This window comes from Labrus bergylta, chromosome 13 (assembly GCF_963930695.1).
Source record: "Labrus bergylta chromosome 13, fLabBer1.1, whole genome shotgun sequence".
Classification (NCBI taxonomy): Eukaryota; Metazoa; Chordata; class Actinopteri; order Labriformes; family Labridae; genus Labrus; species Labrus bergylta.
In genome coordinates this window covers 1,168,796-1,184,069 of record NC_089207.1, presented here as the reverse complement: position 1 = coordinate 1,184,069, position 15,274 = coordinate 1,168,796, and the positions used below count along the sequence as shown (strand labels likewise).

At 41.2% G+C, this 15,274-nt stretch overlaps 1 protein-coding gene across 1 annotated transcript in view; it reads right to left on the bottom strand.

Moving 5' to 3' along the window:
* Positions 1 to 15,274, bottom strand: part of igsf3 (immunoglobulin superfamily, member 3) — a 78,176-nt gene that overhangs the window by 38,580 nt on the left and 24,322 nt on the right.

Sequence of the window (15,274 nt, the reverse complement as noted above, 5' to 3'; positions counted from 1 at the left end):
AGAAGGGGATTCTGACTCTGCAGGCGCTACATGTTTAAACAAGGATTACAACAAATTGTTTTTGTAATCTAACATAGTAGCCTTTAATAACACAGATATAGTCATCTTCAAACTGTAAGGTTGGTCTGCATGTTGGGGGTCATTATTAAACTGTCTTGTTCATAACCAGTTAGAAACTCTCTTTAAACTGGTCTCAGTGGTACTAACGGTCAGGCTCACACCAAGACAGGGGTGAGACGGATTTAGTGTTTTTACTGGTTTTTAAAGATGTGGATTTGTTGAGGTGGATCCAGAGACTACAATAAACAATGATGCTATTTTACACCAAAAAACAGGTCGACTTCCTAAAAATCAAACGAGTTGCAGCGTAGCTTAAAGCTCTTCAGGACAGTTGAAGAGCCCTGGAGAGACAAGGACGCCAATGATTTTTTAGTTCACCGGCGGCGGTGAGGACGAGGAGCCGGGGCCGGCTGGAGCTGGGGTGGACTGGTAGTGTCGGTGCTCTCACTGTTTGTCTATGGACTCAGACATAGAGTCTGTTTTCTGACAGGAATTTACAAGATCAATTCTGGAAGAAATCTCTGAATCAGTTGAGGAAACGGTCTCACGTGTTGAAGTAAATATGTCTGTAAATGTTTTTATTAATATATTTCTCCTGCTATACTGTATATTTTGGAGAAACTGTAACAATGGAATTTCCCTCTGGGATTAATAAAGTATTTCTGATTCTGAAATAGAGGACCTTAGTGGGAGTGGCCTGCGTTGCTGTGCATTCTGGGATTTGGTGTCTTTCATCCACATGAGCCAAAAAGACACTTTCTGCTGCCATCTGATCAGCTCATCATCAGCTGAAAGACATTGAACATCAGACTGTTCCTCAAATGTTGCCTGACTTCTATAGGGTTTCCCCATTGCTGCTCTGTAACAACAGCATGATAGCATGGCCCAATTAGCTGTTAGCTCATGTGCTTGTGACCACAGCCAGCTGTGCATGAACAGAAATGTCTCTGCCAACCACTAGTTGGATCACAGATACTCTTTAACAAAGCCAATTGTCTTCCTCTGCACGTAATGCAGACACCATACAAAGAGTGTTTGTCTGTGCAGCTCTAATGTGTCTCTAAGTGTTTGAATAACCTGCTTTGAGTGAGGGCAGGACTGCCAATACCTGTGCATGTTCTTGTCCATAGAAACAAGTGGAAATGGAAACTGATGTCCATGTCAAAACAAAAGGGCTCATCAGAATGTGTAGCTTCAACCTGCTGCCCCCCTCATGCTCCGACGAGGCTTCAAAGCAGCTGCCAACATCAAACAATGAAACAGCCCGAGTGTCCCGGACCTCACGAGCGAGCGTCAGTCCTTGAGGCTTTTATACGGCAAGTTCCAATGTTTGCTAACACAAATTTTAATGACGTGAACACAAACACTTGTATGCGCATCCATATTCATGCTGAATTCATATTCAAACTGTGGCTGTGTTGTGTTAATCTCGCGGAGAAGAGGCAGCAGGCCCCCCCGAGGGTTAGCGCTTAGCTAAGCTAATCAAATCAACAACAGGAACAGTGGTGCATCTTCAGCCCATTATATAAACATTAATAAACATATACACCCACACACACTCCACATGCACACATATTTGTTTTGTACATGGTATTTGTTAACATTTTAAATCCTCTCTCATTAGCCTAGCTCTGGAGCGTGGGCGGTGAGCTAAATGTAGATCCTCTCTGACATAACTTGTGTTTTCATACGACTTACAGCGAAAAAATGAGAGAGTGTGTTTGCTTGAAAGTGTGTCTGTAGGCTAAGAGAGCATTTAGATTCATATTTAATGCAAACGCTTCTTAATTGGCCCTCCATACTCGTCATTAGCAGCATTTGGAGAAAGAAGCCGGGTTAAGGCGCCATGCAGCTTCACCCAGAGGTCTTCACAGGTCCACCAGGTTCACGGCCTCATCAGGTCCAAAACCATACTCAGTGATATTGTGTATTGTGTTTTGTCGTTGTACTAAATTAAATCCAGCTGATGCTTTCTTTCATTCCAGGATACATTTTGTTTATTTTTGGGAACACATAGCAACATCGGTGTTCCCTGTGTGTTCCTTAGTGTAATTTAACTGGTTGAGGGAAGAAAAAAAAAAACATTTTGGAAGAGGACCCATTTTCCCATGGGCTGTACTGTATGTCCCTGTGTTGTAGTTTGAAAGCTTGAATCATAACAGAAACACAAAATCTGGACAACAACAGGCACAAACAAATAGTTATCTAACCTCTGAATTTAGCCAGGTCATAAAGTCATGTTCTGATACACACACACACACACACATACCCAGCCACCCTTTCCTGGTAATAGAGCAGTTTGTCAGGCAAAGAAACTTCTAGGAAACGGTCTTTATAGAGCACACATGTTGTAATTGCTCAGTGTGATGATTGCCCATGACGGGATGATTGGGATGTTATAAAAGAACTGCTCCAAGAGAAATAAACAGATCCTCGATTCACAAGCCGTAGTCTCTGTCTGACTGTTCAAGAGCATTGACTCTTCTACATAATGGCGCAGCGAGCAGGGTTTGTCGCTTAAATAACAACAGAAGACTGGACTTTGAAGAAAAGGACGAGTTCAAGATCGCCGTGGGTCTGTAACAACTTTGCAATGCTCACAGATTAGAATGATTCTGGAAAGGTTGCCATCGAAAAGACTCTGTCGTAAAATACAACTGATGAAGAGTCGCGGACAATGGACATTAAGAAACAATGATGGGATGATTGGGATGTTATAAAAGAACTGCTCCAAGAGAAATAAACAGATCCTCGATTCACAAGCCGTAGTCTCTGTCTGACTGTTAAAGAGCATTTACTCTTCTACACATGTCTACCTTCCTCTGAAGAAGTGTTTCTGGATGTCATGTTCGGTCCATTTTGGTAGCAGGATTAGACCTGTGAAGACCTTCATCTTCATCACTTTCACTTTGGAATGGGGAGTTAAAAGTCTTGATTGATTCATGTTAAAATATAGCCTTTAATATTTGAATTTTGATTATTGTAAACATTTCAAACTTCTCACAGCAGTTTGTCTCCGTCATGTTCACACGGTTCAGAACAGCTCGTCTTTTGGGATGTCATAGTATTAAGGTGTCTGTTTGCACCGTGTTATTCACGGCGCTACATGGTTTTTTTTCCAGCAGTTGTATCGTCTACCTCCCGCAGCGATCGGCTGTTGAAGCCCTCTTCACTGATGTTCAGGACGAAGAACGTCTTCAGATGGGAGCACTACAGCTCCGTCTCTCTCACACTCAATTATGGGTGTGACATCTGTCCTGACTGACAGCACGCTACAGAGTGTGACTGTGACTGTGTTTGTGTTACTGTGTGTGTGTGTGTGTGTGTGTGTGTGTGTGTGTGTGTGTGTGTGTGTGTGTGTGTGTGTGTGTGTGTGTGTGATGGTGGGTTCAAGTGGCAGCTATGTTATTGAGCAGGAAGCTCTGTCCGCTAAAAGTAGATGAGATGTGCGAGGACAGACATGGTGATAAAATCTCTTTCCATTTGGAGTCCGGCCTGGTCGGCAGCTTAGAGCCACTATGTGTTTACACACACACACACACACACAGACAAACACACACAGAGACACACACACACACACATTCATTTACTATTACATTCCCCCCTCTTTCATTCTTTCTGAGAGGTGATGGTGAGGCGGGGGGGGGGAGGGGGGGGGGGGGGAGCAGAGAGAGCTGAAGTGTCACAGCAAGGAGAGACAAGACAGATAAAAATGTTCGAGTCAGACGGAGGCCTCTGCTCCCAATCAGAGCACAGAGACAGAAATACAACTTCCCCCCGTCTATTCATCTGCTCTTCTTCTTCCTCTTTTCCCTCCAGTACATCTAACTATAACTTCCTTGTTCGACATAAAACTTCCCCCGGAATATTTGTCTATTCTGGAAAAAAAAAAAAAGACGGCTATCTTGATATATTTTTTCTTTCTTTTCCTCCCTCGTCCGTCTTTATTCAACCACTGCATCCCCTCTGAAGGAGTTCACTCGTCTTTGTGAATCACCTCCAGTGATGAAGCTCGATGAACAGCTGTATTGACAAAACCATATACCTGCATGAGCAACACCCGAGACAAGGCAGGGGACCGAGGATGAATCTGCTCAGGCGCTTTGGGATGAAGAGGATTCAGATGAGGAGAGAGAGAAAAGGCAAAAGAGAGAGAGAAAGACGGGGGGGGGGGGGGGGGGGGGTAACAGGGAGGAGAGTGAGGGTGGAGGGTTTCGGTGTCACCCCATGAGAAGATGAAATGAATGTGAGATGACATCTCCACATTCGGTCTATCTCATTAAGTGAAGTAGAAGAAGAAGAGTGCAACTTGGCAGCGCCGGCTCCCTCATGAAAAGAAAAGGCAGGGGAGGGACACAAATCAGACACACATGCACACACACACACACACACACACACACACACACACACACACACACAACGCTGAGCTCAGCAGAAGCATGATTCAGCCACTCTTACTCTGTGTGTATGTTTTAGCAGTGAGCAGACTCAGCTATGCTACTGCAAAATAAACACACAAAACTAAATAAATACACTTTGTGAGCTTCACAGATTTCAGGCTCTCAGTTTCACCAGGTGAAATGATTCATTTTCTGAAATAAGGGCGCTGGTGGTGCAGTGGTTAGTGCACGCGCCCCATGTATGGAGGCTGTAGTCCTCCAAGCGGGTGGCCCAGGTTCAAATCCCACCTGTGGAATTTTTCCACTTTCCTGCATGTCATTCCCTACTCTCTCTCTCTGATTTCCGATTCTATCCACTGTCCTGTCTCTCCAATAAAAGGCACAAAAAGCCCCAAAAAATAAATCAAAAATAAAATACAAAATAATAAAACACAATAGAATGATAAAGCGTGACTGAAGAAATGCACTATTTTGCTGCGGCTCGTTCTGAAAATGATTCGCCCCAACAGTATCCCTCCTCCTTAATTGAAATTCCCAGGTCTCCTCTCTTGCCTGATTCTCTGTTAGCCTCCTCCATTTGTGCTGGCTAATTGCATTTAGAACTTGTATGGCGGTTTGTAACTGCATTAACCTTCCCAGTCACATCAGGCGGAGACTATTTAAAAAAAACGCACCCCTATAGCTCCGCTTGTATTGTGGGTAATGCCTCGGGGAGGTGTAACCAATCACATTGGTGTGGAGAGGAAGAGCTCATCATTTATTGGTCACACGCTCCATTCAGCATGGTGCAGCTTCTGTCCCACATTCCTCTCTTTTCCAATTTCCTCATTTCTGCCTTTTCCACACAATCCAGCTCACTTTCTTTTCTTCAAATTCACTCACTGCCAACCTTCATTTTTCTGCTGTCACACGTCTGAAGATCAACGTTTTCTTCCTCGTCTGTTTTGTGTTTGCATTAAATAACAGGAAGAAGCAAAAAAAAAAAAAAAAGAAGAGAAAGAAAAGCTTTTGTTTGAAATTCACTGAGGCTTTGGTTTTCCTGTGCTATTACTACATTACTACAGGAAGGGGAATGGATGACTGCTGCCAAATGCGGAGGCTGGAATTCTGACTATGTGCCAGCTTGGTGACTCCTGTGGTGCTTTCTAGTACAGCGAGGGTAGAAGAAGTAAGAGCAGTATGAGGCTTGTTGTTCTGTTGGACTCGTTCGCACACAGGCTGGTGCGTAGGATAAGGACAGCCATGATGGCCGTGTCAGGCTGTTGTCCTTTTATCTTCTGCAATCTGATTTGTAGCAGGAAGTCATACACACACACACTATGCTCGTTCAAACACACACTCTCACACTCTACACGTTGAGATCGGCTCAGCAGGTCGCTGAGATCAAAGTAAAGGAGGTGAGCTCAGAGGAACTCCAAGTGACCTTTGTCCATAAGAAGCTTCAACACAGCCAGGTTAAAAACAGACTGGTGTAAATCAGTGAACTTCTTCTTGTGATTAAAGATAAAACAGACAAATCTAAGTACTTTGGTCTTTTTTAGATTCTCTGATTTTTTTTAATTTTCAAAATCCAAAACAGAAAAACAACCGGCAACCAGAATTGACATTTTTAGACACTTCAAATCCATTATTACCACTTGACCTTTTCTGAAGATTATTTCCTTTTTAATATAGATGGAAATGGAAATAACAGGAGCAAAATGTGAGAAACGCAAACGACACTTACTCGGGTGAAACGAAACACATTTAAGCCTCTGGGAAATAATTAATTTAGATTTAATTTAATTTTTTTTAATTGAATTACATTATTTTAATCAATTTCCAATGAAGGACACTCGTTCTACCAGAAAGTCTGCAGCACAAAATCAAAAGGGAAAATAACCTTTCTCCAATATGCAACCATTCCATTCTGAAGAGAAAAAAACAAAGCAGGATTTCTATAAATGTTTCCTTTCTTTCCTGCAGACACAGTGTGGTTCACAGCTCCAGGCTCCGGAACTCAAGTGTCAATCAAAGAGCCACAAAACACAGAAAAAGTGAAACACTGATGCATTAATATGACATTTGAGAGACATTTCCCTTTATTACGATGAGCATGTCAGATTTGATTTTTCCCCTCTCAGCTTGTCAATCCCTATAAGTGAAGCAGTTTAAACAGCGGCTCTAAAATGCAACAGCAAAGTGGACACACACAGTTTAATGAGTGGTAGAAATTTATGGAGTGTTTCAATGGTTTAAAAGGCAGTTTGTGCTTAAAGCTCATGTGAGGAACTTTCAGTTTTAGGGCTTTCACACTTGTATGTGTGTATGCAAACTTCACCCGGAGTTTCTCCTGCCAGATCCCGAGTATTTTTTTCTGCAGCAAGTCCGAGTGAGCTGATGTGAGAATGCCGCAGGATATTCTCTGGAGAATTCAGCTGGAGCCAATAGGAGGGGGAGTGATGTTTCTATGTGACTGCTGCACTGTTCATAGAGTGTCTGCACGCGACCACTACGATCTCCGTGCTCTAATTAAACGTCTGCATTCTGTTTTCTGTTGGTCAGTTTGTTGTTCTCCTCTCTTTAGTGGATGTTGTCATTCCATTGGATTACACATAGCATTGATATAAAGACAAATATTCTCATTATAGCGTCGTGTAGCGGACTCTGTTGCATCGTCCTGCTACTTAGCTGCTGTACTTTTACATCACGTCTAACCTCAGGAGACTTTAAAGTCAAATATTATCAGTTTTAAGTAAACTGTAAACACAAATCAATCAAACTTTATTTGTAAAGTACTTTTCATACAACAATGTATCCCAAAGTGCTTTACATCAACATCTAATCAAACAACAACAACATGACTCCCCTCCCCCACCCCCCCCCATCCCACAGTCCAAAAACTAAGGTAAAAATAACTCGATAAGAACGAGTACTGAGGAAACACTATCATTTATTCTGAGTGAGGAAACACACGAGGTTCAAAATGTAATAAAACTAGATGAAATGAGATTCAGTTAAAACAACAGAGGCAGGCCAAAAGATGTATTTATATCAAATTGTGTCTCTGGCCATCTCATTGGCGTAAATCCAAAATTCACCCTCGTTTTAGCTCTATTTTTGGTCTCCACCGACTCCTCAGGGAAATCATTTTCTATTTAGCTGCAGAATTCAGTGGACACCAGCTAGTCACTTCCTTGTTTCCCTGCTGTTTCCATGCTGTGCAGGTAGAGTACAGAGGGATTTTTAGTGTTATCTTAACTGCCTGCAGCTGCTGGAAACAAGGCTGATGAGACTGTCGGGACTGAAGCAAAACAGTTCAGCAGTGGGCCGTAAAACCCTGAACTGAGAGGAATTATGAAGCTCTGCGTGTCTGAGGGGAATGCAGAATTGGGTGATGATTCTTTTTGGGGGCAATTTGAAATTAGGTTTTTACATTACAGGACGATTCACTCTAAATATGAAAACATTAATTGCAAAAGAATCATGTTTCATTTACAAACCTTAAAATACGCCATTCTGCCTTTTCCTGAGGGACAAAACAGAAATGTCTCATCTTAACGCTGTTTTTATTTAAGAAATATATTTCCTCGTACCTCAGTATCACTGCTTTTATATTTAGTGGTGGCCAATTATTCTTTCCATGTGTGTAATATACTGTAGCTGCACTGCCTAAAGCCGTATTAGCGATGAGTGGAGCTATAGCTTTATTTGATTTATCGAAGTTTAGTGTCACAGTTAGTGAAAAGAAAAGACAACAAACACTTTATCTTTGTGCTTTCCCGGTATACATACAGAAGGAGAGATCATTTTTCAAGGTTATATACCACATGCACACGAGGTGTCTGATTACATGTGAAGGACAATACAACAACTGAAAAACACAGCGTCACGGTATCGGGGGGAAAAGTGTGTCATGGTGCAGAGCAGAAAGCGTTTTCCTCCTCGGGCAGCAGGTATTAAGTTCCACGTTAAAGCCTCCCCTGCTCTTTGTACGGAGAGGTGACAGTAGATGAAACACATCCCTGTGAGTAAGCCTCCTTAATGCAGCACTCAGGACACAGATTACTGCACGGCCTTCTAGTCCTACAATTAACCCAAACACACACTGCTTTTTACCCTATCTCATATCCTTCCTCCTTCCCCCCCCACCTTCCCTCCCTGCTTGTGTCCTCTGCATCACGTCTCAAGGTTTCTTTTTTTAATACAACAGAGCGAGAGCGTGTCAGAGAAAGAGGCCACGGCTGATGAATGGAGACAGACAGATGACAGAGTGAACGACAGGAGAGGAGGGGCGAGAGAAAAGACGAGGTATTGTTTGACCCTCAACCGTCCAAAGAAGGCATGCAGCTGCTGGGCTTTGTGAGGGGGGGCGTACTGCTGCGTACCCCTGACCTCTGGAAACTGGGTTAAGAGGTTAAAGACACAGAGAGGGTCAGATAACAAAGTCCCCGAACACCTCGGCTCTCACGCGCATCGCTATAAATACAGAGAGCTATCAGCAGCGTCCTGCACCCTGACCCACATTCACATCACAAACTGCTTATTCTAGGAATTAGAACTGCTGAGTCCCTTTAAAGACACATTATTTAATACAAACTGGAAGCACTATCGATCTGTTAAGTGGACTTTAACTTTTTGTTCTGCAGCTGAAAAAAAAACCTATTTCTCTCCCATACAGCCAATGAGAAATGAGTTTGCACCTTGACCCTGAGAGTGAGGTCAGGCCCCGCAAAGCAGGAAGTTATAAAGGGAATAGAACTCCCCGACTATGACAGCTGTGTCTTCAAGTAGTGTGAGGGCCTGCTGGGTATTTCTGAAAAAATGTGTGTGTGTGTGTAAAGGAGAGAGAGAGAGATCGGAGTAGGAGGAGGAAACAGTAATTAGTGCTGCTGTTTGAAACATATCGTGTACATGATTGGTACAGCTCAGGGCGAGGAAGGAATATACTAGATGTGGAAAACAGGAGGTATCTGTTTGTGTTTGTGTGTGTGTGTGTGTGTGTGTGTGTGTGTGTGTGCATGGGGGGGAAGCGTGCTTATGTGAGTAAGAATGACAAAGCTAGAGAAAAATAGAATTAGGTTTTCCCCGTGCAGCTGGGAATTATAATCTGACACTTCCTCTCACACTGCTCACACTGTGTTTGGTCACCTAATGGCTGTTTTCTTAGATTTTCTTTTTTAAGGCTTTATTTATGACAATCTCCAACAAGACATCACAGTTTACAAAACCGAAAAGCAAGTTTTTTTAATAATATATACTGTATAGCTTATTTTCTTTTTAAAGGCAAACCTTTGGGAAACACTGGTTCCAAAATAGGTTCACTGGAGTTTTTTTTTTTCTTCTGGTGGCCATCGGTAAATATGATGAATTTACCATGTCTACTATCTGCACTGTACTTGTTGAGTTAATTAAGGAAACAGGATACTTGTAAGACTCACAGAGCATGAGAGGGGTTTAACAGGAGGTCAGGGGTCAACATCCAGCCTTTAAAATATTGTGAACACCAAACTAAGTTCTGATGTGTTGCTGATGAACACTGAGATGGATGCCATCAATTATTGGTGAAATCAAAAAGTACCAATTTGTTAATTTAACAAAGTTCACACTAATGAAGCTTTATGACAACAAAGGAAGTACCTCTCTGAGACAGGAGCCCCTCTTGACAACATGGTGTTCATTAGTGTGTTGTGTTCAGTGTGTTGTGTTCAGTGTTTATCAGTGTGTTGTGTTCAGTGTTTATCAGTGTGTTGTGTTCAGTGTTTATCAGTGTGTTGTGTTCAGTGTTTATCAGTGTGTTGTGTTCAGTGTTTATCAGTGTGATGTGTTCAGTGTTTATCAGTGTGTTGTGTTCAGTGTTCAGTGTTCATCAGTGTGATGTGTTCAGTGTTCAGTGTTTATCAGTGTGTTGTGTTCAGTGTTTATCAGTGTGATGTGTTCAGTGTTCATCAGTGTGTTGTGTTCAGTGTGTTGTGTTCAGTGTTTATCAGTGTGATGTGTTCAGTGTTTATCAGTGTGATGTGTTCAGTGTTCATCAGTGTGATGTGTTCAGTGTTTATCAGTGTGATGTGTTCAGTGTTTATCAGTGTGTTGTGTTCAGTGTTCATCAGTGTGTTGTGTTCAGTGTTTATCAGTGTGATGTGTTCAGTGTTTATCAGTGTGTTGTGTTCAGTGTTCAGTGTTTATCAGTGTGTTGTGTTCAGTGTTCAGTGTTTATCAGTGTGTTGTGTTCAGTGTTTATCAGTGTGATGTGTTCAGTGTTCATCAGTGTGATGTGTTCAGTGTGTTGTGTTCAGTGTTTATCAGTGTGTTGTGTTCAGTGTTTATCAGTGTGTTGTGTTCAGTGTTTATCAGTGTGTTGTGTTCAGTGTTTATCAGTGTGTTGTGTTCAGTGTGTTGTGTTCAGTGTTTATCAGTGTGATGTGTTCAGTGTTTATCAGTGTGATGTGTTCAGTGTTCATCAGTGTGATGTGTTCAGTGTTTATCAGTGTGTTGTGTTCAGTGTTTATCAGTGTGATGTGTTCAGTGTTTATCAGTGTGATGTGTTCAGTGTTGATCAGTGTGATGTGTTCAGTGTTTATCAGTGTGTTGTGTTCAGTGTTTATCAGTGTGATGTGTTCAGTGTTTATCAGTGTGTTGTGTTCAGTGTTCAGTGTTTATCAGTGTGTTGTGTTCAGTGTTTATCAGTGTGTTGTGTTCAGTGTTTATCAGTGTGTTGTGTTCAGTGTTCATCAGTGTGATGTGTTCAGTGTTTATCAGTGTGATGTGTTCAGTGTTTATCAGTGTGTTGTGTTCAGTGTTTATCAGTGTGATGTGTTCAGTGTTTATCAGTGTGTTGTGTTCAGTGTTCATCAGTGTGATGTGTTCAGTGTTTATCAGTGTGATGTGTTCAGTGTTTATCAGTGTGATGTGTTCAGTGTTTATCAGTGTGTTGTGTTCAGTGTTTATCAGTGTGATGTGTTCAGTGTTTATCAGTGTGTTGTGTTCAGTGTTCAGTGTTTATCAGTGTGTTGTGTTCAGTGTTTATCAGTGTGATGTGTTCAGTGTTTATCAGTGTGTTGTGTTCAGTGTTCAGTGTTTATCAGTGTGTTGTGTTCAGTGTTCAGTGTTTATCAGTGTGTTGTGTTCAGTGTTTATCAGTGTGTTGTGTTCAGTGTTCAGTGTTTATCAGTGTGTTGTGTTCAGTGTTTATCAGTGTGTTGTGTTCAGTGTTCAGTGTTTATCAGTGTGTTGTGTTCAGTGTGATGTGTTCAGTGTTTATCAGTGTGTTGTGTTCAGTGTGTTGTGTTCAGTGTTCAGTGTTTATCAGTGTGATGTGTTCAGTGTGTTGTGTTCAGTGTTTATCAGTGTGTTGTGTTCAGTGTTTATCAGTGTGTTGTGTTCAGTGTGTTGTGTTCAGTGTTTATCAGTGTGATGTGTTCAGTGTTTATCAGTGTGATGTGTTCAGTGTTTATCAGTGTGATGTGTTCAGTGTGATGTGTTCAGTGTTTATCAGTGTGTTGTGTTCAGTGTTTATCAGTGTGATGTGTTCAGTGTGATGTGTTCAGTGTTTATCAGTGTGATGTGTTCAGTGTTTATCAGTGTGTTGTGTTCAGTGTTTATCAGTGTGATGTGTTCAGTGTGATGTGTTCAGTGTTTATCAGTGTGTTGTGTTCAGTGTTTATCAGTGTGATGTGTTCAGTGTGATGTGTTCAGTGTTTATCAGTGTGTTGTGTTCAGTGTTTATCAGTGTGTTGTGTTCAGTGTTCAGTGTTTATCAGTGTGTTGTGTTCAGTGTTTATCAGTGTGTTGTGTTCAGTGTGTTGTGTTCAGTGTTTATCAGTGTGTTGTGTTCAGTGTTCAGTGTTTATCAGTGTGTTGTGTTCAGTGTTCAGTGTTTATCAGTGTGTTGTGTTCAGTGTTTATCAGTGTGTTGTGTTCAGTGTGTTGTGTTCAGTGTTTATCAGTGTGTTGTGTTCAGTGTTCAGTGTTTATCAGTGTGTTGTGTTCAGTGTTTATCAGTGTGTTGTGTTCAGTGTGTTGTGTTCAGTGTTTATCAGTGTGATGTGTTCAGTGTGTTGTGTTCAGTGTTTATCAGTGTGATGTGTTCAGTGTGTTGTGTTCAGTGTTCATCAGTGTGTTGTGTTCAGTGTTCAGTGTTTATCAGTGTGTTGTGTTCAGTGTTCAGTGTTTATCAGTGTGTTGTGTTCAGTGTTTATCAGTGTGTTGTGTTCAGTGTGTTGTGTTCAGTGTTTATCAGTGTGTTGTGTTCAGTGTTCAGTGTTTATCAGTGTGTTGTGTTCAGTGTTTATCAGTGTGTTGTGTTCAGTGTGTTGTGTTCAGTGTTTATCAGTGTGATGTGTTCAGTGTGTTGTGTTCAGTGTTTATCAGTGTGATGTGTTCAGTGTTTATCAGTGTGTTGTGTTCAGTGTGTTGTGTTCAGTGTTTATCAGTGTGTTGTGTTCAGTGTGTTGTGTTCAGTGTTTATCAGTGTGATGTGTTCAGTGTGTTGTGTTCAGTGTTTATCAGTGTGATGTGTTCAGTGTTTATCAGTGTGTTGTGTTCAGTGTGTTGTGTTCAGTGTTTATCAGTGTGTTGTGTTCAGTGTGTTGTGTTCAGTGTTTATCAGTGTGATGTGTTCAGTGTTTATCAGTGTGATGTGTTCAGTGTTTATCAGTGTGATGTGTTCAGTGTTTATCAGTGTGATGTGTTCAGTGTTTATCAGTGTGATGTGTTCAGTGTTTATCAGTGTGATGTGTTCAGTGTTTATCAGTGTGATGTGTTCAGTGTTTATCAGTGTGATGTGTTCAGTGTTTATCAGTGTGATGTGTTCAGTGTTTATCAGTGTGATGTGTTCAGTGTTTATCAGTGTGTTGTGTTCAGTGTTCATCAGTGTGATGTGTTCAGTGTTCATCAGTGTGTTGTGTTCAGTGTGTTGTGTTCAGTGTTTATCAGTGTGATGTGTTCAGTGTTTATCAGTGTGATGTGTTCAGTGTTTATCAGTGTGTTGTGTTCAGTGTGTTGTGTTCAGTGTTTATCAGTGTGTTGTGTTCAGTGTGTTGTGTTCAGTGTTTATCAGTGTGATGTGTTCAGTGTTTATCAGTGTGATGTGTTCAGTGTTTATCAGTGTGATGTGTTCAGTGTTTATCAGTGTGATGTGTTCAGTGTTTATCAGTGTGATGTGTTCAGTGTTTATCAGTGTGATGTGTTCAGTGTTTATCAGTGTGATGTGTTCAGTGTTTATCAGTGTGTTGTGTTCAGTGTTCATCAGTGTGATGTGTTCAGTGTTCATCAGTGTGTTGTGTTCAGTGTGTTGTGTTCAGTGTTTATCAGTGTGTTGTGTTCAGTGTTTATCAGTGTGTTGTGTTCAGTGTTTATCAGTGTGTTGTGTTCAGTGTTTATCAGTGTGTTGTGTTCAGTGTGATGTGTTCAGTGTTTATCAGTGTGTTGTGTTCAGTGTGTTGTGTTCAGTGTTTATCAGTGTGATGTGTTCAGTGTTTATCAGTGTGATGTGTTCAGTGTTTATCAGTGTGTTGTGTTCAGTGTTTATCAGTGTGTTGTGTTCAGTGTGATGTGTTCAGTGTTTATCAGTGTGTTGTGTTCAGTGTGATGTGTTCAGTGTTTATCAGTGTGTTGTGTTCAGTGTGATGTGTTCAGTGTTTATCAGTGTGATGTGTTCAGTGTTTATCAGTGTGTTGTGTTCAGTGTTTATCAGTGTGTTGTGTTCAGTGTTTATCAGTGTGATGTGTTCAGTGTTTATCAGTGTGTTGTGTTCAGTGTGATGTGTTCAGTGTTTATCAGTGTGTTGTGTTCAGTGTTTATCAGTGTGATGTGTTCAGTGTTTATCAGTGTGTTGTGTTCAGTGTTTATCAGTGTGATGTGTTCAGTGTTTATCAGTGTGTTGTGTTCAGTGTTTATCAGTGTGTTGTGTTCAGTGTTTATCAGTGTGTTGTGTTCAGTGTTTATCAGTGTGTTGTGTTCAGTGTTTATCAGTGTGTTGTGTTCAGTGTGATGTGTTCAGTGTTTATCAGTGTGTTGTGTTCAGTGTTTATCAGTGTGATGTGTTCAGTGTTTATCAGTGTGATGTGTTCAGTGTTTATCAGTGTGTTGTGTTCAGTGTTTATCAGTGTGATGTGTTCAGTGTTTATCAGTGTGTTGTGTTCAGTGTTTATCAGTGTGATGTGTTCAGTGTTTATCAGTGTGTTGTGTTCAGTGTTCAGTGTTTATCAGTGTGTTGTGTTCAGTGTTTATCAGTGTGTTGTGTTCAGTGTTTATCAGTGTGTTGTGTTCAGTGTTTATCAGTGTGATGTGTTCAGTGTTTATCAGTGTGATGTGTTCAGTGTTTATCAGTGTGATGTGTTCAGTGTTCATCAGTGTGATGTGTTCAGTGTTCATCAGTGTTCAGTGTTCAGTGTTTATCAGTGTGTTGTGTTCAGTGTGATGTGTTCAGTGTTTATCAGTGTGATGTGTTCAGTGTTTATCAGTGTGTTGTGTTCAGTGTTTATCAGTGTGTTGTGTTCAGTGTTTATCAGTGTGATGTGTTCAGTGTTTATCAGTGTGTTGTGTTCAGTGTGATGTGTTCAGTGTTTATCAGTGTGTTGTGTTCAGTGTTTATCAGTGTGATGTGTTCAGTGTTTATCAGTGTGTTGTGTTCAGTGTTTATCAGTGTGATGTGTTCAGTGTTTATCAGTGTGTTGTGTTCAGTGTTTATCAGTGTGTTGTGTTCAGTGTTTATCAGTGTGTTGTGTTCAGTGTTTATCAGTGTGTTGTGTTCAGTGTTTATCAGTGTGTTGTGTTCAGTGTGATGTGTTCAGTGTTTATCAGTGTGTTGTGTTCAGTGTTTATCAGTGTGATGT